At 45.2% G+C, this 26,061-nt stretch overlaps 1 protein-coding gene and 1 long non-coding RNA gene across 3 annotated transcripts in view; one reads left to right on the forward strand and one right to left on the reverse strand.

Moving 5' to 3' along the window:
- LOC139044574 (uncharacterized) overlaps nt 1–23,359 on the forward strand; it is a 36,081-nt gene extending 12,722 nt beyond the window's left edge. The window contains exons 2-4 of one of the 2 annotated variants that reach the window (XR_011501637.1): nt 3,031–3,475; nt 9,711–9,831; nt 13,311–23,359. This is a non-coding gene — a long non-coding RNA (uncharacterized lncRNA). Of the gene's footprint in view, nt 1–3,030; nt 3,476–6,246; nt 6,415–9,710; nt 9,832–13,310 lie in introns of those variants that run through there. The other variant, XR_011501636.1, reaches the window with a different exon arrangement.
- A 152-nt stretch (nt 23,360–23,511) lies between these two features.
- Nucleotides 23,512–26,061, reverse strand: part of PEAK1 (pseudopodium enriched atypical kinase 1) — a 298,588-nt gene continuing 296,038 nt past the window's right edge. The window contains exon 8 of the transcript XR_011501633.1: nt 23,512–25,379. The gene's annotated coding sequence lies outside the window, so the exon portion shown is untranslated. The remainder of the gene's footprint in view (nt 25,380–26,061) is intronic.

Genomic DNA, 26,061 nt, shown 5'->3' on the forward strand with positions numbered 1-26,061 from the left:
TCCAAACCGGTGAACCCTGGGCCACCAAATTGGAGCACATGAACTTAACCACTATGCCAGCGGGCTGCCGGGAGAAGTTACTTTAAACTCTCTGGGCCTGTTTTATCATTTATAAAATGAGGAATGATATTTGCTAATATTTTCTTTCACAGTTTTACAACTGTCTTCAAAATGGGGTGGAGTGGGTGATGAGAATAATACCCATTTCATTGAGCACTGTTTAATCAGACAGGATTAAGTACGTGAATGGATATAAAGTGCTCAGCTCTGCCACTGCACCACAGGATCCACACATGGCACAGAATTCAACTGGACAGCAGAGTTTGAGAGCCTTAGAAATCCTTTATACCACAATTTCCCACTTCCTACATTATTCTTTTATTAAATTTTTTACTGAATTAAAACATACATTCAGAGAAGTGTACAAACCATAAGTGCACAACTAGATTGTTACAAAGTGAACACACTCAGGTCAAGAACTAGAGGCTGACCAGCACCAGAAATCTTCTCTCACAGCCCCCTCCGTCCTTACCCCGACTAAGAGTAACCACTTTCCCAACTTCTAACACCATAGATGGGTTGTGTCTATTTTGTACTTTTCATAAACAAAATCATCCAGTATGTATCTTCTGTGTTTGGCTTCTTTCACTCCACATTATGTTTATGGAATTCATCTATACGGTTGCACATAGCAGTAGTTTATTCATTCTCATTGCTAAATATATTCAGTTGTATGGTTATATCACAATGACTTTATGTGGTCTATCATTGTAGAACATTTGGGTTGTTTCCAGTCTTTAGGCTATTTAGAGTAGTGCTGCTATGAATATTCTTGAGTCTTCCAATCCATGAACATGGTATATCCCTCCTTCCCTTTATTTACGTCTTATTTAATTTCTCTCAGTAATGTAGTATTTAGTCTTGTACGCCTTTCATTATATTTGTTCCTAGATATTTGTCGTTTTTCTGATGTTATTGTAAGTGGTCTCATTTTTTGAATTTCACTTTCTAATTGTTTGTAGCTGCTTAGTAGAAATACCATTGATTTTTGTATATAGAAAGTGTATCCAGCAACTTTGCTAAATTTAATTAATAAGTTGTTTTTCTGTATTGTTTTCCCATTTCATTCATTTTTGGTCTTATCTTTATTATTTTTTCCTTATGTGGGCTTAATTTTCTGTTCTTTTTCTAGCTTCTTGCTCCATAGAGAGGTAGCGTCCTCTTCTGTCCCCATTGCCTAGTCTCTGCCATTCTGGATCAATGGAGTTTGTGAAAAACTGCACCCTACATCATGCATCATTATCAGGTCTCTCCTCCAACCTATGCTCCTCCCCAGTGCTTTACCTTGAGATTCTTCACCTTTCAGATACTACATGCCAACCCTAGGTTCCCCTACTTTCTTTCCTTTTGTTATTTTGGCGTTACGACCTCATTTTGTTGCAGAAAGGTGGATGCAAGAAGGACACAAATTTTAGAACACTGTGCTGGCTACCTCAAAAAGCAGCCCAAAGGGGCAGCTGCACAATTTTCTAGGTTTTAGATATTTCTAGTTGTATAGATATTCTGGATGGCAGAAGAATTAAGTGTATTTCTATCTTTATTTACATGAGTGGACTGTTTTGTTTCCTGGTTGAAGCACAAGCAAACAATTGTTTTGCCTGTCAGATTCTAGTAATTGATTGTCTGTCAGTTTTGATTTTCAGAACTGTTTTGCATTTTTGTGTTTTTCTTGTGAGAAGTGCAAAAGGCTCTAATAAGGGCTGCCCTCCAGACACCATTTAGAGAAAAAAACATCTCCGGGAATGACCTTTCTAAAATGTAACTCTGACCATGCCTTACCCTCACTTAAAGGATTTTAGTAATTGTCATTGTCTGCTAAACAGAGACCAAACTCCCACCTTAGCTAAATGACACTTCGTAACTAAGCCCCTGGCTGAGGATCTGGCCCTACTAAACTACTTTCAGTTCTTCAAAACTGCCCTGCCCTCTCTTACACTCTTGACCTGGAATGCCCTCTCCCATCCTCCTCTCCTTTGAAGGACTGCTCATGCTTCCAGATTCAGCTCAGGCGTTACCTCCAGGAAGTCCTCCTGATCTACCCCCTCAAGCAGGGTTAAATCCTCTGCCCTGGGCTCCCACAAGCTCCCCTCCCCCACCCCCTTTCCTCCCACATTCCTCCATCAAACCACTTGCCACATTGGCTTGTGACAGATTCCACTATGAGATTCTGCTACGTATCTCTGCTATGGACTCCGCTATGATGGACTCTGCTAATAATCCTTTAGAGAAAGGACTATTCTTTGTGCATCTCTTTATCCCACTCCCTACTCATGAGAGGACCTCAATAATGGTTTGTTGATTAAACAGTGTGGCTCCTTGTGGACTAGGAGCTCCTATCGGATGTGATTCTGGCGTATTAAGGTCTCCAGACACATGAAGATACTGGTCCAGTGAAAAGGCAAGCCCAGCCCCATTTACTCCCATAAGACCTCCTGTCCCCTGCTAGCTGTGCCCTTGTATATGTGTGAGACAAACAGACAGGCATTGCTTCCCACCTCTCACCCTGTGCAGGCCAGTTGCTCTCTCCCATCCTCTGGCCCTAGTTCTGTCCACACTCCTAGCCTGCTGCACTGAGGGTAGAGGAGAGACAGGGTAAGGAACTTGTGTCAAAACTGCTCCTTTTACTATCAGAGCTGAGAGGGGGCTGCTCCAACCAGTGAAAAGAGCTTGGCCTTGGGGTCAATCTATCCTGGAATCAGATCCCGTCTCTGCACCTACTACATTACCTTGTGCAAGTTACTCAACCTCTCTGGCCCTCAGTTTTCTCATCTGTAAAGTGAGGTTAACAACATGTAACTTGCAAGGCAGTTGTGAGAATGGACTGAGTCAACATAAGTGTAGTGCCAGCACAATGCCTGGCGCTTGATAGGTGCTCAAAAAATGCTTAACAATTGTTGAAGGGGATAAAGTTTTACCACAAATACAACCTGTGGTCACACATTATCCTCGCTCATGACTTGTCTTCCACAGCACCCTGGGGGACCCTAGAGGGCAGCAATCCTGTCCTATTCTTCTGTGTGTTCCTGTGCCCAGCCCAAGGCCCCCAGATGGAAGCTGCACGGAGTGTTTACTGATTGAAGGAACGAATGGAGAAGGGGCTCATCTCTTGCTAATCTTGAAGACAGTGCACGTGCACTCACATAAAATAACTACTCCCTTCAGCTATATAGACGCATTTGACGCCATGTCAGTGGACAGCCCTACCAAAGCCAGAAGCAAAAATTCCTCTGTGGAAAAGATATGCTGGGCCCTAATTAGTGGCCCCGTAACCTGGACAATATATCAAGGAAGAGGAGGGAGAGAAAAGAAAGACAGATAGACAAGCACTTTGGAGTTCCTGAGGAGGTGAGCAGTAGTAAACTGTGGATGGGATGCTGGACCAGGCTGGAGGTCAAGAAAAGGTATTTCAGCAGAGGTGAGTACTAGAGCAGGAATAGAAATACAAAAGCAGATTGCAGAAGAATAGAATAAAGAAGTGTGGCAGAGGGAGAACAGTAGATAGGAAGTGTGATTCCAAGAGGCAGGCCCTGGGGAGTCTCAATGGCAGGGTGGGCATGACTCCATTGGGCACTGGGCACGGGGTGGAATAAGGGTGGGAGGGCACTGCCCAGGGGCCGGGCAAGCCTGAGGGTTGAGTTAAAGAGAGAGAGGTGGAGGGTAAACACCACCAGATGCCATGGATGCAGGGCAGAGGGAAAGGGAAGTGGCCTCTTCTGGGCCCAGAGCCCTTGGTGCTGGCCTGACTGAGGCCATGGGCGAGGGAGGGAAGACCTCCAGGGAGTGAAGGCAGGCCCAGAGCACTGAGCTGAGCGGGCAGGAGAGGCAAGTGCACGGCAGGCAGCTTTCATCTTTTTACTGCCACCAATGCAGTGGGCGGAGCAATCACTGAGCAAGAGAAAAATAGGCAGAATGATCTGAACTAGTTGAGAAACCCATTTCCGAGTTTCACAGGGAAGAGCAGGGGGAAGCTGAGGCAGGACAGAGAGCAGCAGGCCTTGTGGTAAGATAACGATGAGGCTTTTATCCCTGCTCTTCTGTTTTACATGAAGTGACCTGGCCTCTGGGGCCCACTCACTCCTTGGTGGGGTCAGCTGGCTTCAGTGAATTGACCTGGAGTCTTTAGGCCCAACAGTTCCCCAAGAGGCAGTCTCCTATTTTGGGGTCCCCCTCACCTGTGTGGGGTTTGTATAACTAGGCTGTTCTTTTTCTCCAGGGTTTCAAATCCAAAGAGGAGTAAGTAGTCCCTTTGCACTTGATTTTTGCCCTTGTCTGTGCCCAGGCTCATTTTCGTCTCTTGCTCTCTCTTCTACCTCCCAGCCCCGAGAGAGCCCCTGCTCCCTCCCAGAGCATGTGGCTCACAGTAGACTCGGCTTCATGTCTAAACTTTACTGTTGATAGGAAAAGGAGGCTTTTGGAATCTTGGAAATGCTGAAGTCTCCCAACAAAATCTAGTTCTTCAGCCTAGAGTATCTCTATTGCAGGGAGCCCAGAGCATCACGATTTAATTGGAATTAAAAATGTGTCACCTGGACAGTTTGGCAATTTCTTACAAAACTAAATGTACTCTTACCATACGATCTTTGCACTCCTTGGTATTTACCCAAATAAGTTGAAAACTTATATCTACACAAAAACCTGCACATGAATGTTTATAGCAGCCATATTCATAATTAACAAAGCTTGGAAGCAACCAAGATGTTCTTTTAATAGGTAAATGGAGAAACAAACTGTGGTACATCCAGATAATAGAATACTATTCAGTGAGCTATCAAGTCACAGAAAGACATGGAGGAAACTTAAATCCATATTACTAAGTCAAAGAAGCCAATGTGAAAAGGCTACATGCTCTGTGATTCCAACCATATGACATCCTGGAAAAAGTAAAATTCTGGAGACAGTAAAATGATCAGAGGTTGCCAGGGATTTGTGGCAAGGGAGGGATGCATATATGGAGGACAGAGGATTTTTGGGGCAGTGAAACTACTCTATATGAAACTACAATGGTGGACACATGCCATTATATATTTGTCAAAACCCACAGAATGTACTGCACAAAGAGTGAACCCCAAACTAAACTATGGACTTTGGTTGTGAAAAAAAAAAAAGAATCACTTTATGATATGGAATGATTTCTAGGACTGTTAAGTGAAAAGAGCAAGATACATAACAATGTATATAGTGTGGTATATACTATACATCCACTCTTGTGGAGCACCTGGCTCAATCTAGCCTTGCTCAGATGGATTGGCCCCCCCATCAGGTGTCATCCAATCAGCTGTGGCCGGGGAGAGGCGTTACTCAGCAGAAGCATGGCTGCCTAAGACTATTCTCCCTCTTAAGTTAGGGCTGTGGTTGAAGACAGGTTCAACGAAGAGGAGTTTGGGTAGGAAGACAATGATAGGCTTGCTTGGTACAGGCTGTTGCTGGATGGGTCACTCAGAGGTGAGGGCAAAGAGCCAGCCTGCAATGGGATCCCCTAGACATGAGGATGAAGGCTCTTGGGTGCCTAGAGGAGAAAGGCAGAGAGACAAACTTGAGACTTGGGGCACGAGTCTGTCCCCACTTCCTGTGTGACCTGGGCAAGTTCCTTCCCCTCTCTGGGCTTCAGTCATTTGTGGGACAAGGGGATTGGACTAGATGACACTCTGAGGTCCCTTCTCTCTCTAAAGAGGAAAAAAGCAAAGCACAGCAAAAAGAGCACTGCACTAGCAATGGGGAGACCTGGTTTCGTGCCTCTTCTCTCATAGTCTTGCTGTTGGGCCTTAATCCAGCCTTGTGACCTCGGTGAGCCTCTACCAGAAAATGGGGATAACACCCTGCAGATGCTGTGAGAGTTAAATAAACTTGTATATGTAAAGTGCCTTGTCACTGTCCTCTGGATGTAGGTATGAGGGACGATTATAAAGGTTCTTGTCTCTATAAAATGGGGGGGGCATAACCCCTTCCTTGTTCCTTTGTCAGGATGACTGTGGGGCAAATGAGACAGTCAGCCCTGCTGGAGCAACTGAGCGCTGGACTGGGACACAAGAGCTGGGCTCTATCACTCGCCAATTGTGTGACCCTAGCCATGGGTCCTTCCTCTCTGGGCCTCAGCTTTTCGTCTGTGGCCTGGGAACAATAGTGCCTGGCTGACTGGTAGTGAGGATAGATAAGAGGGTATTATGTGCACTGTGTTGGGCTTTTCAGTGAGAAGAAGGATTGCTGGGACTGTTCCCTGCTTCCCCGGCTCCTGCTCTGAGAGGCCAAGCCAAAGGAGCTTCGACTGGGATGTTAACTAGGCTCACCTCACAGGCCTCACTAGGCTCCAAAGTCCTGGGAAGGTCCTGGCACGTATTTACATGGTCATAACGTCTGTAAAACTTACAGAAATAAAATGTTTCAATTAAGACTCTTCCACTCGATCTTCTCTGTCATCTTTCCACTCATGTAGGATGGTGTTGGATGGCCCCGGGCATCTTTGGGATCTGGTTAAGGGGAAGTTGAGTCGAAGATACATTTATTTGACTTAGAGAGATATATTTATGTAGTTTATAGTCACTTATGTTGAAACAGTTAAGTTATTGCTAGCTGTTCCGGCAATAATACTTCTACCCACCAATACCCATCATGCCGACTCATCCATTACGACATGAAGGTGCAGGCCAGAGTCCGTATTGAAATATGAATGTGTCAGCATCCAGCACTGGCAGGGTGTGGAGGAGAAACAAGGTTGGAAGTGCACAGAGCCTGAAGCTAGTCTGTGGAAAATTCTTCCACTATCAGAAGATAGGACTCATTTCTCATGGATGCCCAGTCAAAATGGAAATTCCTGTCAAACAATATACTCAGTAATGCCACATATACAATTATAAATGCACCACACATTTTGTTTCTCTTTAATGGGATTCATGCAAAACAAAATTTACCAGAATTCCAGTGTTTGTAGGGCTTGAGTACTATAGCAGTCCTACAAACAGTGGGTACTTCTCTGTGTGAAGTTGCATGTTTTATGCATGCCAGTATGTGGGAATCACAGGTCTGGCAGTTCTAGATAAAATGGCACATGAAATTGCCACCAACATGGCAAGACGGCACAGAGAAACTAGTGTTCCAGTGACAAAACTCTTACACATACTCAGGAATGAGTATAGTGGACGGAACATAAGAGTAATTTTATGACACAATTATGTAGGTCAAAGCAATATAGCAGCAATTTAAGAATGTATCTGAATTGCTGTGGTTAACGAGCCCTCAATTCAGAGTATTTAAAATTGGTCCTTACTCTGAAATCTTACAGCTCATTTATAAAAGAAGTTTCCCCCAATTTGACAACAATCCTAAAAATTTACAACTTTACCAACAGGTTATGAAGGTGAAAGAAATTTTCCTAAACTATTAATAATAAACAAAACGGCTAACACACCAAGGGAACCACTAATTTATCTTTCTACTCTCTTTATAGGAAGTTTCAGATACTATACTTTATACTATAGTTATATGAAGAGGCGACCAAAAGATATGTAGCCAAAAGTCAAGGAAAAAAGGTATTACAAAAGTGTGTTAGGCACTTAAAAATATCATGCTCTTCGGGGGAATTTTGCGATATTCGTAGTATGTCAGCTTTTCTTATTTGTAGGTTGTTTTGATTTCTTTTCTCATTCGAAGTAATTATTCATGTTTGTACCTGATTTTGTCTGTATAATTTTATTTACTTATTTATTTTGGAAGGCCTCCAATTGCACAAGCTTAAGGCCCCACAAAACCTGGATGTGCTGCTGCACAGACTCACATCCTACAAGAGAGCCCTCTGGAGCTCTGGTCCCTCCTGCTCTCTCCAGCCACCTCGGCCTCCCACAGTGAGACCTTGCATGCCCCACCGGAGCTCACTGCAGCTGGCACTGCTCCTGATCTGAGCCACACCCAGCCCCAGTCCCAGGCACATTGGGCAACAGCAGGCATTTCCCAGAAGGAATGAGCCTGGCCCCAGGAGCTCCCACCCTCCCACACACTCTGTGCTCAGCTTTGCTGCTCTCACACCTTCTCTGGCTCCTCGACACCTTCAAGACAAAATCATCTGGTGTTCAAGGCCCTTCTGGGTCTGCTTTTATTTTACGTTGAAAATGGGATTTTAAAAATTAAATTTGCTGTACAACTGAAATTTCACAAGGTTGTAAACTATCATAATCTCAATAAAAAGTTAAAAAAAAATTAAATTTCCTTGCAGAACAAAGCTGATAAATAGGAAAGCAATTTTGTATCTTGTCACCACAGTAAATTCTTTAATGTTTTTACTTATTTATTTATTTTTTTGCCTATTGATTCTCTAGGAATTTTTAGGGAGACAAATATGTCCTCTGCAAATAGCCATGTGGTCTCTTCCTTGCCAATATTTATATTTCCATACCAGTCAGGGTTTTGTTTGCCAGCAACAGAAGCCAAGTCTCCTTAAACTAACATTGGATGGCTATTGGGAGAATCAAACTCTGAGTGTCAAAGTAACTGACAAAGTCCTATGAGAGTGTGGACTTTTTTCCATGCTCTTAGTGCCCCCCACAAAAGTTCCAGCGTAACAAACTGAAAATATCATCACTCTTTTTTTTTATCAGTTACTCTAAACAACTCCCAGTCCAGGATTTCTGGGCAAGGTCTATTCCTTCTCTAATTCTGTCCCAATCCTGTTTCAGTATTCTGCAAACAGTATACATACACTAGTGGATTAAAGGGAAATACAAGAGAAATTCATTAAAATATATACATGGCAGAGCAAGGAAGAAGAAATGGGTAGAGAATACGGGCTGTATGCCTTGGCTAGCATGTATCACCTCACTCCTCCACCATTTATTCCACGTTGACTTTGCCTTCAGCAAACACCTCAGCTGACAGGGGTTCTTTACCTGGTGGAGTGGCCTAGACATTATTACTGAGGGGGTCTGATCCCTGGTGGTCTTGCCTAAATATGTTTGTTGTAGTCTTCCTTCCATATTGACCACTACACATATCAGTACTAGCGGGTAGAGGGTTCCCAGAGTCAACCTCATTTCTTCATGCCCCCATTGTAATGACCTCTCCATTACCCTTTGATAGTCTAAATCAGTATTGTCCAACAGAACTTTCTTCAATGATGGAAATGGTCCACATTTGCTCTGCCTAATATAGTAGCCAACATCCATATGTGGATACTGACCACTTGAAATGTGACTACTGTGACCGAGGAACTGAATTTCTAGTTTCGTTTAATTTTAATTTAAATATAATAACTGAAGTTGGCTAGTGGATACAGTATTGGACAGCGCAGATCTAAATCAATCATTCTAGGCAACACCATGAACCTCCCTTTGGGCCCATTCATCCAGTGGCATAGAGAGCCCGTAATGGCTGGTTGGCAGTAGTAACTTTCTATTCAGTGGAACCATTATGTGTTCCCAGATTGAAGCTTTCCTCCCTCGGATATCAAAACCTCTAAACCAGCAGATGTAGAGTTGTGGGAACAAGAAGGAAAATCTCCTTTGAAAGGGGGTTATTTGGCTTAACAGTGACAAGCACTATTCCCACATCCATGCTTTGGTGCCCAGATTGCTGTAAATTGATCGCTATAAATTGGTTGCTAGTTGAATTCATATACCACCTCCTGGAGGACAGTGTCCCAAACTCACAGGATGTTGTCTACCCAGGTGCTGTAACTGATCCTTCAACAGTCCATTCTTCTCTTCTATCAGACCAGCTCTCCTGGTGTATGAGAAGACCAGTGAATCCCATGACCATTGGCCCACTGCTTTACTTCCTGACTGTAAAGTGAGTTCCTTGGGCAGAAACAGTATTGTATGGGTTGTTCTGATGGCACTTATTAAGTCCACTGATAGTGGTCCTGATGGAAGCATGATGGAGAGAAAATGCATATTCAACTCCAATATAAATATTTATTCCAAAGAGGACAAATCACTGCCCCTCCATGATGGAAGGAGTCTAGTATAACCAACTAGCTGACTGGTTCTTTCCACTGTACGATGCTATCAGATTTGTAGAACTGCTCTCTGCTGCTGGAAATCAGACACACGTAAGTGGCAGTGGCTGCTTCAGCTTTGGAGAGGCTAAGTCCTTACTTGGATAGGTGATCTCTGTTCCTGTCTTCAAAACCACTTTATTTCTGAGTGGGCTCCGGGGTAGCTGAGGAAAGAAGCTGATAATAAATCCATTCATCCACTGAGTAGATCATCTTGTCCACCTGGTTACTGAGAACTTTCTCCACAGTGGGGACATTTTGGAGAGTATCCACACGTGGCACAAGCAGTCTCTGCCTCTGGGTCAATTCAGAGAGATTCATCCACATTCTTTTCACCAGACCACCTTATCACCAGTTTCCAACCTTGTTCTTTCCAAGCCCTTGATTGTCAGCTAGATCATTAGCTACTGCCCATGAACCAATGTAGATCTATATCTCAGGCCATCTTGACTTTGGGAAAAGTGGTCAACAAGATGTAATGTTCTAAATTCTTCACTTGAGAAGATTTCTCCTCCCTACCAGCTTTTGGAGCCACCCCTGAGGGGGACAGTAGCAATGCAGCAGTCCACCCCCAGTAGACCAGCTGTGTGTAAACCCTGCTCAATTCTCTTCCTCCTCTGTCAACTAACTGTAGGGAGCACCGCATGAACCCATAGATTTGGATTGCAGTGGGGAGTGAGGGAAGGGCAGGAACACAGATTAAGAGATGTCCCCATGGTTGTGTTTGGGTAGATGACAGATCACTCATGTGCCCAAGTGAACTCACACAGTGGCCCCTCTGTAACAACTCCTCCCTCCAGGCAGTTTTTGCCCCAGTCTTCCTGCATCTATTCTTGTAACTATAATTCCAGTGTTTATTTTGTGTGTCAGATTTTGGTATGCTAGCTTTGCAAAAGAGTCTCACTCCATCTTTATCTTTAAATAGTTTAATAGTTTCTACATAGTTTAAATAAGATTGAAAGTTTGTCAAATTTTACTTTGAAATCTTCTAGGTATTTATGTGTTTTGGTAGATCCTGAAGAATCTTTTCAATTCCTTCTGCAGTTATTTGACTATGCAGGCTTTCACCACTTATTGAATCAATTTCGGTAATTTACATATTTCTAGTAAGTTATTCATTTTTCCATAATAGCCTTCTATTTTGTCTAAGTTTTCAAATTTTTTTACATCATGTTATACAAATTATTTGCTTATAATTTGTACGATCTCCTCTGTATCTGCAGCCATATCATCCCCTTTGCCATTTCTAATAAAGAGAGAAATTTCTCTCTTTATTCTTAGACTTGGCAGAGTCTGATCAGGTCTTAATTTTATCAATTCTATTTTAATTTTCTTTCTACATCATTAATTTTTATACTTTATTCTTCTCTCTTACTTTTTGAGAATATTTTATTGTGCGTTTCCAGCTTCTTGAATTGAATATTCAGAACTTTGTTTTATTTTCCAATAATTCTTACAATTATCCACTTGAATGTAAGCTCCACAAAGAGAAGCTTTCTCTCTTTGGGTCACTGCTTTATCCCGGGATCTACAGCAGTGCTGGCCTGTAACACACACTCAGGCAATCTTTGTGGAATGAACGAGTTATTGAATTTATACAAAAAGCGTTTAAGACTCTGACTGCTGCTATCAGGAAATCTTCAGGCACGTTATCTAGGTTTTGATATGAAATATTCTCATTGTTAATAATTTCAGACAGTTTGTAATTCCAATTTTTATTTTTCAATTTAACTTTCGCTATTTAATGTTTGAAATTTTCCAAACGGAAAGACTTGACGTGAAGGCATTATCTTTTATTGTTTATTCCTAGATTTATTACGTTGTGATCAGGGAATATGGTCCATATGATTTCACTTTTTGGTTACTGAGATCTTTGTGGCCTGGTATGTGGTCAATTTTTGTGACTGTTCCTTGAGAATTTGAAAAGAAAACAGTTCTCTTTTGGGCTACATATGGAGCACGTTAAATTTAATACTCCAGTCTTCTCTTTCCTCTGCTCAGTTTGATTCTAGGCTACGATAAACCCTCCCTCTATAACTACGGTTTGCTTAAAGTCTCTCTTTATTTCACATCTTCTAGGCACACTGCATCTTTTGTTTGAAGAAGATTATGTTCTTTGTCTTGTTTGGTGCGTCTTGTCTTGGATTCTACTTTGTCTGTATAAGTGTATCCTACACTGCTTTCTTTGTGTGAGTATTTGCTTGGGATATCTTTGCCAGACCTTTAATGTTAATCTTTGTCATGTTGTTTTAAGTGAGTATTTTGTAAGTGGTGTGTAACCGGATTTGTGTGTGGGAATGTATACAAGAATATGTGTGTGCATGCCCAATATTAGGGTCTTTATCTTTAATAAAGGAATTTAACTAAGTCACAGTTATACTGTAATAATGAAATGTTTGGTCTTCTCGCCATTTACTTTCATGTTTTCTGTTTATCATTCTTTCTCAATATTTTTTCCCCTTTTCTGAATTTTTTAGGTTGACAAAGTGTTGTTTGTTCCTTGTTTTTCCTCTTGTGGTTTTTAAGTTCCATATCCCATACCCATATTGTTAGTGCTTACCTTTAAATTATTAGCAACTGTATTTGAACATAAATTTCCTATTTACATTAAAATTAAATAGAATATAATTTATCCATTGAATCAGACAAGTCTGTCGTAAGAGATAGATACCCAGATCAAACTGGCTTAAGAAAGTAATATTATAACTGAGGAGCCAGAGGTCCATTCTAAGTTTAGACGCCAGCTTTTCAGATGTCTAGGAACACTAACTGCTAGTCCCTGGTGGCCTGGGGGAAAAGTGAACTTTGGCTGCTGAGATAAAGTAGCCCTTGGTGAACATTCAGCTTGTTACCAGGCAACCTGAGGTTTCATAGTCATCTGCTGGATAATCCCACTTTGTCTCTTCATGTCCTTATTTTTTCTATTCCCTGCAATAATTTAATGAGCATTGAGAATGTTTTTTCTTTCAGTTTTGTAGAATTTCCCTCCAAAGTCTTTTTTAGGAATTGGCTCTTTACTTTATTTCTTTTATTAAGATTTGTCTGTTTAGACTTTCTATCTCCTCTGGGTTCAGTTTTGATAAATAATGTATTCCTAGAAAATCACAATTTCAACTAGATTTTTCAAATTTACTTACAGAGAGTTATGCAGAGGAACTCCTTATAATTTTTAAATTCCCTCAGTTTCAAAGCTTATTCCCACTTCTCTTTCTTGTTTTGGATACGTGTGCTTTCTCATGCATGATCCTTTCTCTCATTTTTTGATCCACAGATGGATATCAGTGCTCAGGGCAACCTTGGAGGTCACCTGTTGAAAACGACAGAGCTTTTTCATCCGGGGTCTCTGGGAGACTGTGGGCAGCAAAGTCCTTGCCTCACTCCATCCCCTTCAATTGGACTCTACATGAACAAAAAATAAACTATTGTGCAAAGCCAATGATATTTTTGGAATTTACCTATTACAGCACCTTATCTAAAATACGTTTTCTTCTATTATTTTTATAATCTCATTTTTACAATTAAAATCCATCTGGAATTAATTTTAGAATAAGAAGTACCATGGAAAGTCATCTTTTTTTTAAGATACATGGTCAGTTGTACCAAAACCTTTTATTGAATGATAGTTTTCCCCTTCTGATTTAAAATACCACCTTTAACTGAAACTAAATTCTTATATTATTTCTGTCCATTTCTGAGGTCTTAGTTTGGTCCCTTTATTTAGTCTGTTGATATGCCAGGACCAAACGCTGCTGGTTGTGATTGTTCTTTAAAAAGTTTTCCCTGAGATATAGTGTGCTGTTTTCAGCCTGTAAATTCGAGTCTTCCCTTACCCTAGGAATGTTTTCTTCTGACTTTCTTGAACTCTTAGTTCTCTCTCCACGTCCCTTTTTGCATTTCCAGCATTCTCCTTCTGGATGCTTCCAAAGTGGCCTTGCTTTTGGCAGTCATGCTTGTAGTTTCTGGATTCTCTTTCTCTTTCCCAGTGGCTGCTCCAGTTCTATCTCTGTGACATCCTCTGGATCTCTTAAAATGTGTCTCAGAATTTTTACAAAGTTATTTACTGAATTCCTTCCTTCTTACTGGAGGCCTCCTTCTGACTTCTCACCTTGGCTCCCTCTTTGGAGCTTCTCTTTCTCCTCATATTCTGGTGATTTCTTGTTGTAGCTAATGTTTGATTTATCCTATTTATAAATGAAGGTCTAGATCCTCACTCCTCAAAATGAATTCTACAGCACACTAGTTTTGTTAAAAAGGGTTATAAGGGAAAAAATTCAGTGGTTTAATAAGCATGGGAAATGATGAATTAAACAAAAAATTTTAAAAATTACTGTAGAAACAACACCAAATAATGGTGAGGCTATGGAGCAACAGAAACTCTCATACTTTTCTGGGGGGCTGTAAACTGGTACTTTGGGAAATAGTTTGGCAGTGCGCATAGCTGCAGGTTCCATTCCTAGGTATGCCTACCTAGGAAAACGTGAAACTTTGTTCACAGAAAGTCTAGTACAGATGTGTTCATGGCAGCTTTTTTCAAGCAAAAAATGGAAAACCCTAAATATTTACCAGCAGGAAAATAGATAAACAAACTGTAATAAATATATTCTTACAGTGGAAAACTCCTAGCAATTAAAAGTAAGGAACTACTAACACAGGCAACAACATGGATGAATTTTGCAGATATTGTGCTGAGTAAAAGAAGCCAGACACAAAAGAGCACATATTGGATAAGAATCCATCTATATGACGCTTCAGAATGGGCAAAACTGACTTACTGTTATGAAGTCATAATGTGGTTGCCTCTGGGGTAGGAGTGGGAATGATGGGAAAGGGGTGTGAGGGAGCTTTCTGGGGCAATGAGAAGGTTCTAAGTCTTGACATGACTGTGGGTTATATGGGTGTGATCTTTTGTCAAAATGCATTGAACTGCACACTTAAGATCTGTAACTGCGCTGAATGAAAATTATACAATAAAAGTTATTGCAAGTCTTCTCAGAACCTTTAATAAGCTAAGATGTATCACGAATGTCAAGAAGGGGATGTAGCACACGGCACTTCCTGACTGAATTTGAGCCCTGTTAGAGGGGGTGTGGGCAGGAAGCGTTCCCTTCCACGTGCGTGAACTAGGAGCAAATGGCCATGTGCGGGCAGGAAGCACAGGATTCCTTGTACCTTGTGTCCCAGGTCTCATGGAGTACTGTCCTCACTGAGAGGCTGGAGCCTGGGAGGGGTGGGTCTCTGTGCACCAACCCAGCAGAGTCCAGGCCGTGCCACATGCTCCCTGCCCACCCACTCCTACAGTTTCTACTAATGGGAGCTCAGGGTGTTCATGAGGGGACTAGGCTGTAATACTCAATAACAGTAAAAAGGAAGTTTCTGGCAAGGCAGGAGCTGCCACTGCTGGGCCAAGACCCTCTCCTGCTTTCCGTCTGTGGTGGTTGTGGGGTCCTATCCCCTCTGTCCTGTACAGGCCTCCCAGACTCCTCACCGAGTCCGCATGCAGTCCTAATCCAGTGAAGCTTTGGGACAAAGGCTGGGCTGGATGTAGCTCCAGAGGCCTCCTCCTCCGGCCCCTTTGCCCACCCCTGCTGCCCAGTTGAGGGGCTCCCTGGGCTCTGGTGGGGAAACCAGTCCCCAGAGTTGTCTGAGTGGGTCACAGGCTGTGTAGCACCAATGCTCTCCTTTTGCTTGTTCTCATCTGCTTCTAAGCTTCTAGAAATCCCTCAGAATGATTACTCTTTCAATGGTACACTTCACTGTTTTCCAACACTGCTAGAGGGATGTTCCTATTTTTCTCTTTCTTCCATCTATGCAAATGGGGCAGAGCAGGCAATTACGAATGAAGCAGGGTGTGTGTATGTATGAGTGTGTGTGTGTGAGTGTGTGTTTGTGAATATCTGCAGCCTAAGTCCAGGCAGGGGGAAGAGGCTAGAGGAGGGGCCCAGGGGGAGGAGGGTGGGTGGGTAGCCAGGCAGGCAGTTGACAGTTCACCCCATGAAAGGTCCTTGCTGCACGTGAGAATGATATTGCTATGTGGTCGGGCTGACAGATGCTCTGTGGGAGATTAGGAATAAGTCTGCATCTCCCCTGGGCCCTGATACCATCAGCGGTTAAGAGGCCTGTCTGATTTCATTACCATTCTTCCATTCTCGGAGTGTGGAGCTCAGCCTCCAGACTCACAGGTGTGGGAGGACAGCAGCCCACAGTAAGGGCATTTTGCTTTTAATTGTGGCCATTACTCTGGCACCAACAGCTGGTCTATCCTGCAGGAGAAGGCAGAGGAGGGGAACCCTGCAGTGACAGGAAACCCATCAGTTGGTAACCAGTTGACCCTGAGGCTTTGCTCTCTAGCAAGTGAGGAGAGAGAGGAAAAAGCTTCTTAATCTTGCTTTTCAAGGTTCACTTTCCTGGCCTCATCAGGAATGACCTAGGTTTGCTTTCTTCCTGGATTTTGTGGGAGTTTCCTGGAGCTGGTAGATGACCAGCTCCCAAGCCACGTTCCTCTTATTTTCTCAGGGACAGGGCTACTGTGGTGTGTAGTGGCACCTTGCCTGGTGCCAGCCCCTGTTCCAATGTCAGGGTATGTCCCAGTGAGAAGGGTGGGGTGGGAATGCTTACCAGGGGCCAGACAAGCATCTGAGACAGCTCGGTGAGGAGCAGGGCAGAGTGGGGAGAGGCCCCAGAACCAGATGAGGTGGAGCCAAAGATAAGGCTATCATGGCCACAAAATGGGAAGGTGGGCCTGATTGTGCATGTGTGTGCGGGGGTGTGCATGTGTGTGTGTGTGAGGAGGGCGGGTAGAATTTTATCCTGGCAAATTCCATCCCATCTCTATCCATCCACACCCCTCAGCTGGAGCTACTGCAGGAAAAGCTCTGGCAGGCCTTGAGTGCGAGTTGGAGGCATAGGCCTGCCCTGGGAGTTTGCCAGCATCAAGTAGTACCCAGTGGCAGATGGGGCAGAGGCAGAGAGCAGGGAGGGAGATGCCCTCAGGGGTTGGAGAGAAGGTGGGTGGACTCAGGCCTGAAAGGGTGAACAGAATCCTGACAGGCATGTGGATGGGGAAGCGGATGCTGCTGGGCCTCCCAACAAAGAAACTACTCAAGGGTTTCTGAGGGGTCAGGACCCACTTAAGAAAGAGGCTCCACTAACAGTGAGCTTGATTTCTGGGTGGCAGGCCTGGGGCCCAGTTTCTGGGGTTAGCGGCTGCCACTGTGAGGATACTTTTCCCAGGGTGGTCCTGTGTCCTCAGGTCACCTCAGCCTGGAGAGAGCCAGGAGCAAGGCTGGGACAGCCATAATCACAATAGCCATCAATTATTGTTGATGTTCCAGGACCCCAGCAACCTCATGGCAGCCCTGGGAGGGTCTGATGGAGACACAGTTGGTCAGTTGGTGAGGCTTGGAGAGGAGAGGGACTTGCCCAGGGTCACATGGGGAGTAAGTGTGTTTGAGCCCAGGCCCTTCTTGCTATACTGTGGGGCATTCAAGAAGAAAGCCCAGTCTAGACTTCTTACCTCCTCCCATCAGACAAGAGGGGCCTGGGCACCGATAGAATGAGATGCTGAGGTCTGGGGCCCTGGTGCTCCTTGGGAATACTGTTTGGTGCTAGGAAGTTCTTCTGATTTCTCAAAGGAAAACCTAGACTCTTGTTGCCTGTTACAATGGATAATTTTGGGTAAAGAGTCAATTAAGCTCCATCTGATTGTGGAGCACATATTTATTTGGGGTAGGTCAGAGGGGCCCTGACTCAGCCTGGGAGAGCTGCCACTCTCCCACCTCCTAAGCTCAGTGACCTTGGGCAAGTCACCGACCATCTCTATGCCCAGGTTTCCTCACTGGTGAAAGGAGTAAGAACAGGACCCACCTCGGGCTGGCCCCATGGCCGAGTGGTTAAGTTTCTGCACTCCGCTTCAGCGGCCCAGGGTTTCGCCAGTTTGGATCCTGGGCACAGACCTAGCACCGCTCATCAAGCCATGCTGAGGCTGCATCCCACATAGCAGAGCCAGAAGGACCTACAACTAGAGTATACAACTATGCACTAGGGGGCTTTGGGGAGAAGAAGGAAAAAAAAAGAAATAAAAAAAAGATTGGCAACAGATGTTAGCTCAGGTGCCAATCTTTAAAAAAAAAAACAGGACCCACCTCACAAGGTTGTCCTGAAGATAAATGCCTGCTTAATGTAGGCAAAGCACATGTAATGGTGTCCAGCTGCAGAAAGCTGTTCAACATGGGCTGTGCTGCTATTGTAAGTCTCATCGCCCCCCAGCACCATTCAGAGTAAGAATAAACCATTCAGTTGCCAAGGAGCTTGTCCAACGGGAGGGCGTCACCCGTCCCTTCCTCCTCACCTGCTCCCTCCTGGGACCTTCTCAAGAGACCTGACCTCCTAGGCGGCTACTTAAGCCAGGAACTTGACTCTACCTCAGGAATATTTCTAGGATCTGACTCTACTCTTCCATCTTCATGGCAATGAGCTGAGCTGGGGGGGGTCCCAGTCTCTCTCACCTGGCTCTCCCTGCCTCTAGATTCCCCCTCTGGACCCTCCTCCACTGCAGCAGCCAGAGGGATCTTTCCTATAGTGCAAATCTGAACAGGTCCTGCCTCTGAGAGCCTCCTGTGGATCTCATATTTGCCAGAACAAACTTGGCTTTGCATATGCTATTGCTTCTGCCTAGAATGCCCTTCTCCACACTTTGTCCACCTGGCAAACTCCTATTTATCCTTCAAAACCCAGTGCCGACACACCTCCTCTTCATCGCTTCCCAGACTGCCCTTCCTCCCCACAAGTCCAAGGCAACATGCCTGGTCCCTCACATTGCCTTCTATGTTGTATGGGCCCTGCTGTTGTCACCCAGTTTACACAACCATCACTGTCACTATTGTGCAAGCTCATTGAGGACCTTGGATCTATCTCCACCCTTACACCTACCCCAGGGTCTCGGTCATGTCAGAACCAAAACTGAATTTGTTACTAGTCAAAGACTCCTTGGGCTGTAGATGTTACTGTACCAGGGCCACAGTGTGTGGCCTTGGATATGCCCCTTCCCCCTCTGGGCTGCAGTTTCCATATCGCTAAAATGAGGAAGCTGCCAGGGTCTCTCAACTGTTCCAAGTTTCTGCAACTGCCCGGGGCCTGTCTGCTCCAGGTATGAACAAAAAGCTTGGGGGTCTCAGCTGCCTGGCAGACCACCTGCCTCTCTGGTCAGCCGTGCCCATGGGAATCAGCAACTTCTTCCCCCTGAAACCAGGTGATTAGTATTCTTCAGAACTTAAAACTTCTTTCTTTTCCCAAGAGAAATGGAGAAAACCTCATTAAGCCAAGATGAGAGAACTGGGTCACGCCCCAGTGACACCGAACAGGGGCTGCCTCTTGGCCCTGTGAGTGAAGCAGGTTATTAAACCTCAGACATAAGAAATAATGTGCTCCCTGCACTCACCTGATCACTTTATTGGCACAAAAGATAAATTTAAACCACAGACTCATGGTGAAAAGAAGTTAGTCCTCACTCTCCTCCCAATTAAACCACGAGAAGCTAGCTGGATCCAAGGACACTAGGCCCACTCAATTAACATTTCTTACCATCAGAAAACAATCTAATTCAATTAAAATGTTGCCACAAAAGTAGTTTAGTGACTTTCCCCAAAATAAAGTACATTCGACTGGAGCATTTATTATGCCAAGGCACAGTGTCAGGAGGGGAGCTGACATGACAGCCCTGATGTGGGCAGCAGCTCTGAGGAAGGACGAGGACAGTGGGGGCGAGGATCTGAGCCCCTTGTCAAGGGAGAGAGGAAGTGCCTCTGGACACAGTGACCCCTAATGAGCAACAGGCCCAGAACCAGAGGGGCTGCCCACAGCCACCTCCATCCTCACCCCCACCCCCACTGCCTATGGCAGCCGCCTTCCCTCTCGGCAGCTCAGCACTGTGCCTGGCACTCTCCAGCAAAGGGTCAAGATTGGGTAGGGAATTGAAGGGCAGGCTTGGATTCAGGGGCCTCGGCCCAGTTCTGTCTCTGATGTGCTGTCACCTTGGGCAAGTAGGAGGTGTTTACAGAGAGGACTGTTACTCCAGGGCTCTCTGAAATGTAGCCAGGAGGTATTTGGAAAGGCGGAGAAGAGCATTTAAAAGCTGCAAGCAGTTTTCTGACTTTTGGAAGGCAGATATTTGAATTTTCAGTGCCTTTGTTCAGCAAGAATCCCTTGATGGTCCTTAGTTATAAAAAGAGAAAGCACGTTCTCACTCAGAGTTTGTCCTTTTGAGCTAACAGGCAGTGGGCTAAACACATTTGCTGACCTATGTCCTTTAATTCTCATGATGACCCTGTGAGGTAGGAATCTACATTGAAACCAAGGCTCAGAGAAACCAAGGCTAACCACGGTTAGCTAGAGGTGGACGCTGGGGAGAGAGGGGGCCTCTAATTCCCTGGACTTGGGTGGGGCCCCAGAGTCTGTCCTCTTGAAAAGCTCCCTGCTGACTCTGGTGCTCTGGCCTTGCAAATCTGAAATCCCTACACCCACTCGCCTACTGGGGTCACAATTTGCCCGGCACCCCAGTTCAGCTGTGGTCTCAGAAAAAGGACAGAATGGATTAAGCCCCTTTCCTATTCAATTGCATCTACATTGTCTGAACCATATGCACTGTTACCAGCATTGTATATAAGCTTTAAAAAGACCTCTGTAATTTGATAGGCAGAAAATGGGATGCCAACAATATCACCCTAATTAAAAAAGAAAAAGGCAGAGGAAACAACACTTGCAGCATATACAGCAAAAGTTAGTGATGGTCACTTCTGGATGGTGACCTAGTGGGTCAATTTTATTTTCTAGATTTTCTACCATAAACTTACATCACTTTTATAATTAGAAAAAGCTATTAAAATGGTTTTTAGATATGCCGTCTTAGTTTTTCATTTCTCTTATTTCTAGAAAGGTTAAACTTTTGGATTCTTCTGTGACTTGTCTTTCTCATCTTTCTATCAATTGGCATTTTGTGTTCTTAATGATTTTTATAAGCTCTTTATTACTAAGGATTTTAACCCAAGGTCCGTTATATTTGTTGAAATAGTTTTCCTGGCTGCTTACTTACTTCTCAATTTTGTTTCTAATGTTTTCAGTGGACAAAGGTTTTCTCATCTTTATGTGGTCAAACCTATTGATCTTTCTTTCGGATGCCTTCCATTGCTTTTTAACTTAGAAAGTCCTTCATTGAGAGATAAAACAGACATTGACTTAGCATTCTTTCTAGTTCTTAGGGTTTCTTTTCTTTTTTCTGTCCTTTGTGGCATGTAGCTCTTTGCTTGAACTGTTTGGATTTATTTTGGCTTGCAGCGTGCAGATTAATTTTCCAAATAGCTAACCAATTGTACATGCACATTTTATTGGATAAGGCTTTCTTTCACATATAGTGATGTCTTACTTATCATGTATTACAATTTGATAGATATTTTGTGTTTAGGTTACTTATTCTGTTACATTGATCTATTCTTTCTTTCTTTTTTTTTTTTTGAGGAAGATTAGCCCTGAGCTAACTACTGCCAATCCTCCTCTTTTTGCTGAGAAAGACTGGCCCTGAGCTAACATCTGTGCCCATCTTCCTCTACTTTATACATGAGATGCCTACCACAGCATGGCTTTTGCCCAGCGGAGCCATGTCTGCAACCAGGATCCGAACTGGCAAACCCCGGGCCACCGAGAAGCAGAATGTGTGAACTTAACTGCTGCACCATTGGGCCGGCCCCCTGATCTATTCTTTCTTGTACCTGTATCACTCTGTTTTATTGATCATAGCTTTTTCATATGCAAGCCTCTCAATTTCAATAATTTCTGGGTTTCTTTCACCTATTTATTCTTCCAAGTGACTCCGAGAACCATTTTGTAAAGGACAAAAAAAAAAAAGGAAAAAAAGCCCCATTGAGATTTTTAATTCTAATTTCATTAAAATATTTGAGAAGACAACATGGTCTTTCTACCCACCCTGATGGCTCATCTCTCCATCTCTGCATTGCCTTCTGTAGTTCTGGAGAGAGTTTTGTAGTTTCTCATATTCTATTGGTTAGCCATTCCTACAAGTATGTGACTGGATGCCCAGAGAAGTAGAAATAATAAGAATAATAAGTTTACACATCTGTGTTATACAATATGATTATTTTTAGGGAGAGAAGCTGCCTTTTAAGAAATGCTATGGAGAGCCCGCTCCATGGTGCAGTGGTTAAGTTCACGTGCTCCGCTTGGTGGCCCAGAGTTCGCCAGTTCAGATCCTGTGCACGGACCTACACATCAAGCCATGCTGTGGTGCGTCCGACATAGAAGAACTAGAAGGACTCACAACTAGGATATACAACCATGTGCTGGGGCTCTGGGGAGAAAAAAAAAAGAGGAAGACTGGCAACAGATGTTAGCTCAGGGCCCAACTTAAAAAAAAAATCACAGTTAACTGCGCTGAAAATCAAATAAAAGCACAATAGTGTCACTTTGGGAAAAAAAAAATGCTATGACCATGAGGTCTACTGAGGTCGGCCCTTAGGTGAGCTAAGTGAGAAAAGCACTTTGCAGAGTGTGGTACATATTGTACAGGGGTGTGTGTGTGTGTGTTGGGTATGCTTGCACGAGCATGGAGCATGGGGTTGAGTGCTTTACAATCCTGACTATCATGACCTGTTGGGAATAGAGTGGGTGGGTGAGCGGAAGGCAGATTATTAACCAAAAAAGAAAACAAGAAAGGAAGGGAGGAAAAGAAAGTTGCCAAAGTAGCCAGTTAACTCTACAGTGGCTGGTGGTCACTCAGTTGCCTTTTTAGTTCCAGAAGCAGACCTGAGAGGCCCCCTAGGAGGCATCTGCTGGCTGGGTGTGGCTGGGGTTTACTAGCTGGACCAATTTAACCCCTCGTCACCTGCAGAGGTGGGGTGGAGGGAGGCAAGTTGGCTCTGGGGCCTCTTGAGCAGGACGCTCCTGAAGGCGGCCAGAGCCTCCCTCTCCTCAGTCGATGCCCTGTTCCTGGCCAGCCAGCCCACAAGGAGCTGGGGATCTAAGCCTTCCTTGGCTGCCCCAGGCTGTCATGGTTGGAGTGAACCCAGACCTATCCACTGGCACAAAAAGAGGCCAACAGACAAAGGCTTATGAGGTGGTGGGAAGAGAACTGGCTTCTGAGTCAGCCAGGCTAGGTTTGAATTTCAGCCGTACCACCTAGCAGCTGTGCAGCCTTGGGCAAATTCCTTACCTACTCTGAGTTCCGATTTCCTAATCTGCAGAATAGGGGTTATAGGGCTGTAGGAGGATTAAATGTGAGGAAGCCCAGCCCAGGGTCTGTGCACAGGAGCAGCCAGGAGGAGTTCTGTCCTTCATCCCTTCTCTTAATCTGAGTCAGACCCCGAGGAGAGAGATGAGGAAATAAGGCAGAGCAGCTGAAGGTAAGGCCTCCCCCAGGCACCCACAGTAAAGAAGACACACAAACACACCAGGCTAAGAGCCAAATCTGATTTGTGGATGATTTCAGATGTGTGAGAGAATATTTCCAGCTGGAGTACCCCAAAAGCTTCTTGGCTGAATGGGCTCCTGAAGAACGGGCAGGAAAAGGATGGGAACAATTTGGGCACAGACAATCTCAAAGTGTGTCTGACGGGGCAGCAAGGAGGCCAGCCTGGCAGGGTGGAGGCTGGTGTGGGGGTCTGGGCAGCAGCCAGCATGATCAGGTGGTGGAACTTGGGCTCTGCAATCGGGTTGTCTTTTCTGGGCACCAGGAAGCCACTGATGATTCTGGGGTGTCAGCAGGAGGGTGAGGGAGGAAGGCTACAAACTCCCGAAGGCTGGGAGGAGGAGCCAGACTGCCTGAGGATGAACCCCAGTTCCCGCACTAGGGATTTGGGGTTTGTCTTCTCATCGGTAAAATGGAAGTAACTCTAGAGGCTACCTCACAGGATTGTTGTGAAGATAAAACTAAGCTGCTTCATGAGAAGCATCCCCTGGGCTGGCTTCTAGAGAAGACGGATCCCTTCACCCTGGAAGGCATTGCCTCAGTTCTCCAATGCATTCAACATCACCCCTCCCCGGGGCCTGGGGACTTTCAGGTTCCTTGACGCCTTTTTCAGACAAACCACTGATGAGCCTACCCTGCCGGGACACTGGCATTCTGAGGAGAGGACCACCTTCCAGGTCCTCAAGCTGGGACACTCGCTCCCTCTGCAAGGCAGGATGAATTCGCCTGAAGTTGGTTGGAGGTCAAGAAAGTGGGCAAACTCAGGGGTGCAGATGCTGGAGGTGGGGCCAGCAGGGCCTTGCCCTTTAAACACCATCCCTTCAAGGCAACAACCTTTCCTACAGAGGCCACTCTTCTTAGGCTATGGCCAGTTTTGTTTGAACCCACAAAACACTTTTCTCCCTTCCCCAGCTTCCTTCTGAATGCCTCAGATGTGCTCTGCTTTTTAACAACTCAGGCTGGAACATTTGCACAAATGTTACCTTCTTGACCTCTCCTCCCAGCTACCTGTCTAGGAGGGGATGGCAGATGAGGCCCCATTCTACACGAGTGGAGTTCACAGAGGTTAAGAATTTTGCTTAAGAGCCCTTCAAACCAGGTTTTGGCTTCCTGGAGGCAGGGAGAAGTTGTGGCTAGCCCAGGGTAGTGCGAGAGGGACAGTGGTGGGCAGTTTGGCCCTGTGTCAAGGCTCCAGCATGTCTTGGGCTATACGGCATCTCTGGGGCCCAGAGTGGGCTTCTGGAGGTCTTTGTCTTTGTCAGTAGGATAAACATTTATTTGGCCCAGCAGATGGGCCTCTGGTTTCCAGGGAAGAAAATTCATTCCAGACCCTGGCCTCATTCCTCCAAACTGCTCCCCAGGCACACAACAGTGGGCAGGTGCCTTTGCCCCTTGCTCCCCTTCCAGCTGGCACCCACTCTGTCCTCTCTGCCTATCAGAGTTGGGGAGAGCTCACGCTAGCTTTGTCCACCACTGGTGTGCCAGCACATGGCACTTAATGAATGAAAGAACCCATGCAGACATGGCCTGCCCTCCTGCAAGGCTCCACAACTATCCCCAGGAAACTCTCTGCTGAGCTCCTACAGGTCTCCCAGTGTCCTGGCCACACACGTGGCAGGAATGGGGTGGAAGAGCACCAGACAAGAAGTCACACAGATCTGGGTTCAAATCCTGGCTCTGATTAGTTGAGTGAAAAATAGGCAGAATGGAGGCATCTGGTGGGGCCATAGTGTGGATGAAGTGAGGCTGGGCGTTGTCAGTTAACGCTCTCACTTGGTTGTAGTCTGGGAGCTCTCGGGAACAGTGCTGGGCCGGGTCCACAGAGGTGCTTGGGAAAGGCCAGCTGCCCTGACCTTCTGAAGCAGGAGGCTGAGGAGAAAGCAGAGTTGATAGAAGCTGAGTAGTTCAGAAACCCAGTGCTGAGGAAGGGAGGCCTGCAGAGCCTCATGCTTGAGGTGAGGTTCTGTCTCTAGCATCTGGTGGCATTCGCAGACCCTGGGGGCCAGAGGCTGGGAAGGCTGTGGCAGCAGGGCTGGGGTGGTTTCAGATGTGCCCCTGGGTCTCTGGTGGAGTGTGGCACAGGGAGGAAAGGTGCTTGGGCTGAGAGAGTGGAAGATGAGCCACAGGCTTGGAGGTTTTCACTCTGTCTTCAACTTCCAATGGTTCTAGGACTCCAGCTCAAGTGTGGGATGCTGAATGATGGGTGGTGGAGGTTACAGACCCACAGAGTTGAGAGCTCCACTCCCTTGACAAAGATAGAGAGCCCTTCTACTCCTGCGTCCCATCCTCTCCCGCCCCCGTGCAGATTCCCCAGGAGTCCAACACCCATCCCAGCCCTGCTGTTATTCTCAAGCTGAGACAGATGACCAGCACCGCTCTGCCTTCTGGGTGCTTCCACACACTTTCCAGAGCATGTGTGGATCTCCAGGAGGTCAGGGGTTGTGTCCAGGCAGCCTGTTTCCACTTAGAGATTTTCAAATGTGAGAGAATTGGATCTTGGCAACTGACTCCCTTCCTCCCCTCACCCGGTGTGAAATCCAATTTTTAAGTT

Source organism: Equus asinus, chromosome 2, assembly GCF_041296235.1.
Source record: "Equus asinus isolate D_3611 breed Donkey chromosome 2, EquAss-T2T_v2, whole genome shotgun sequence".
NCBI classification, from domain to species: domain Eukaryota; kingdom Metazoa; phylum Chordata; class Mammalia; order Perissodactyla; family Equidae; genus Equus; species Equus asinus.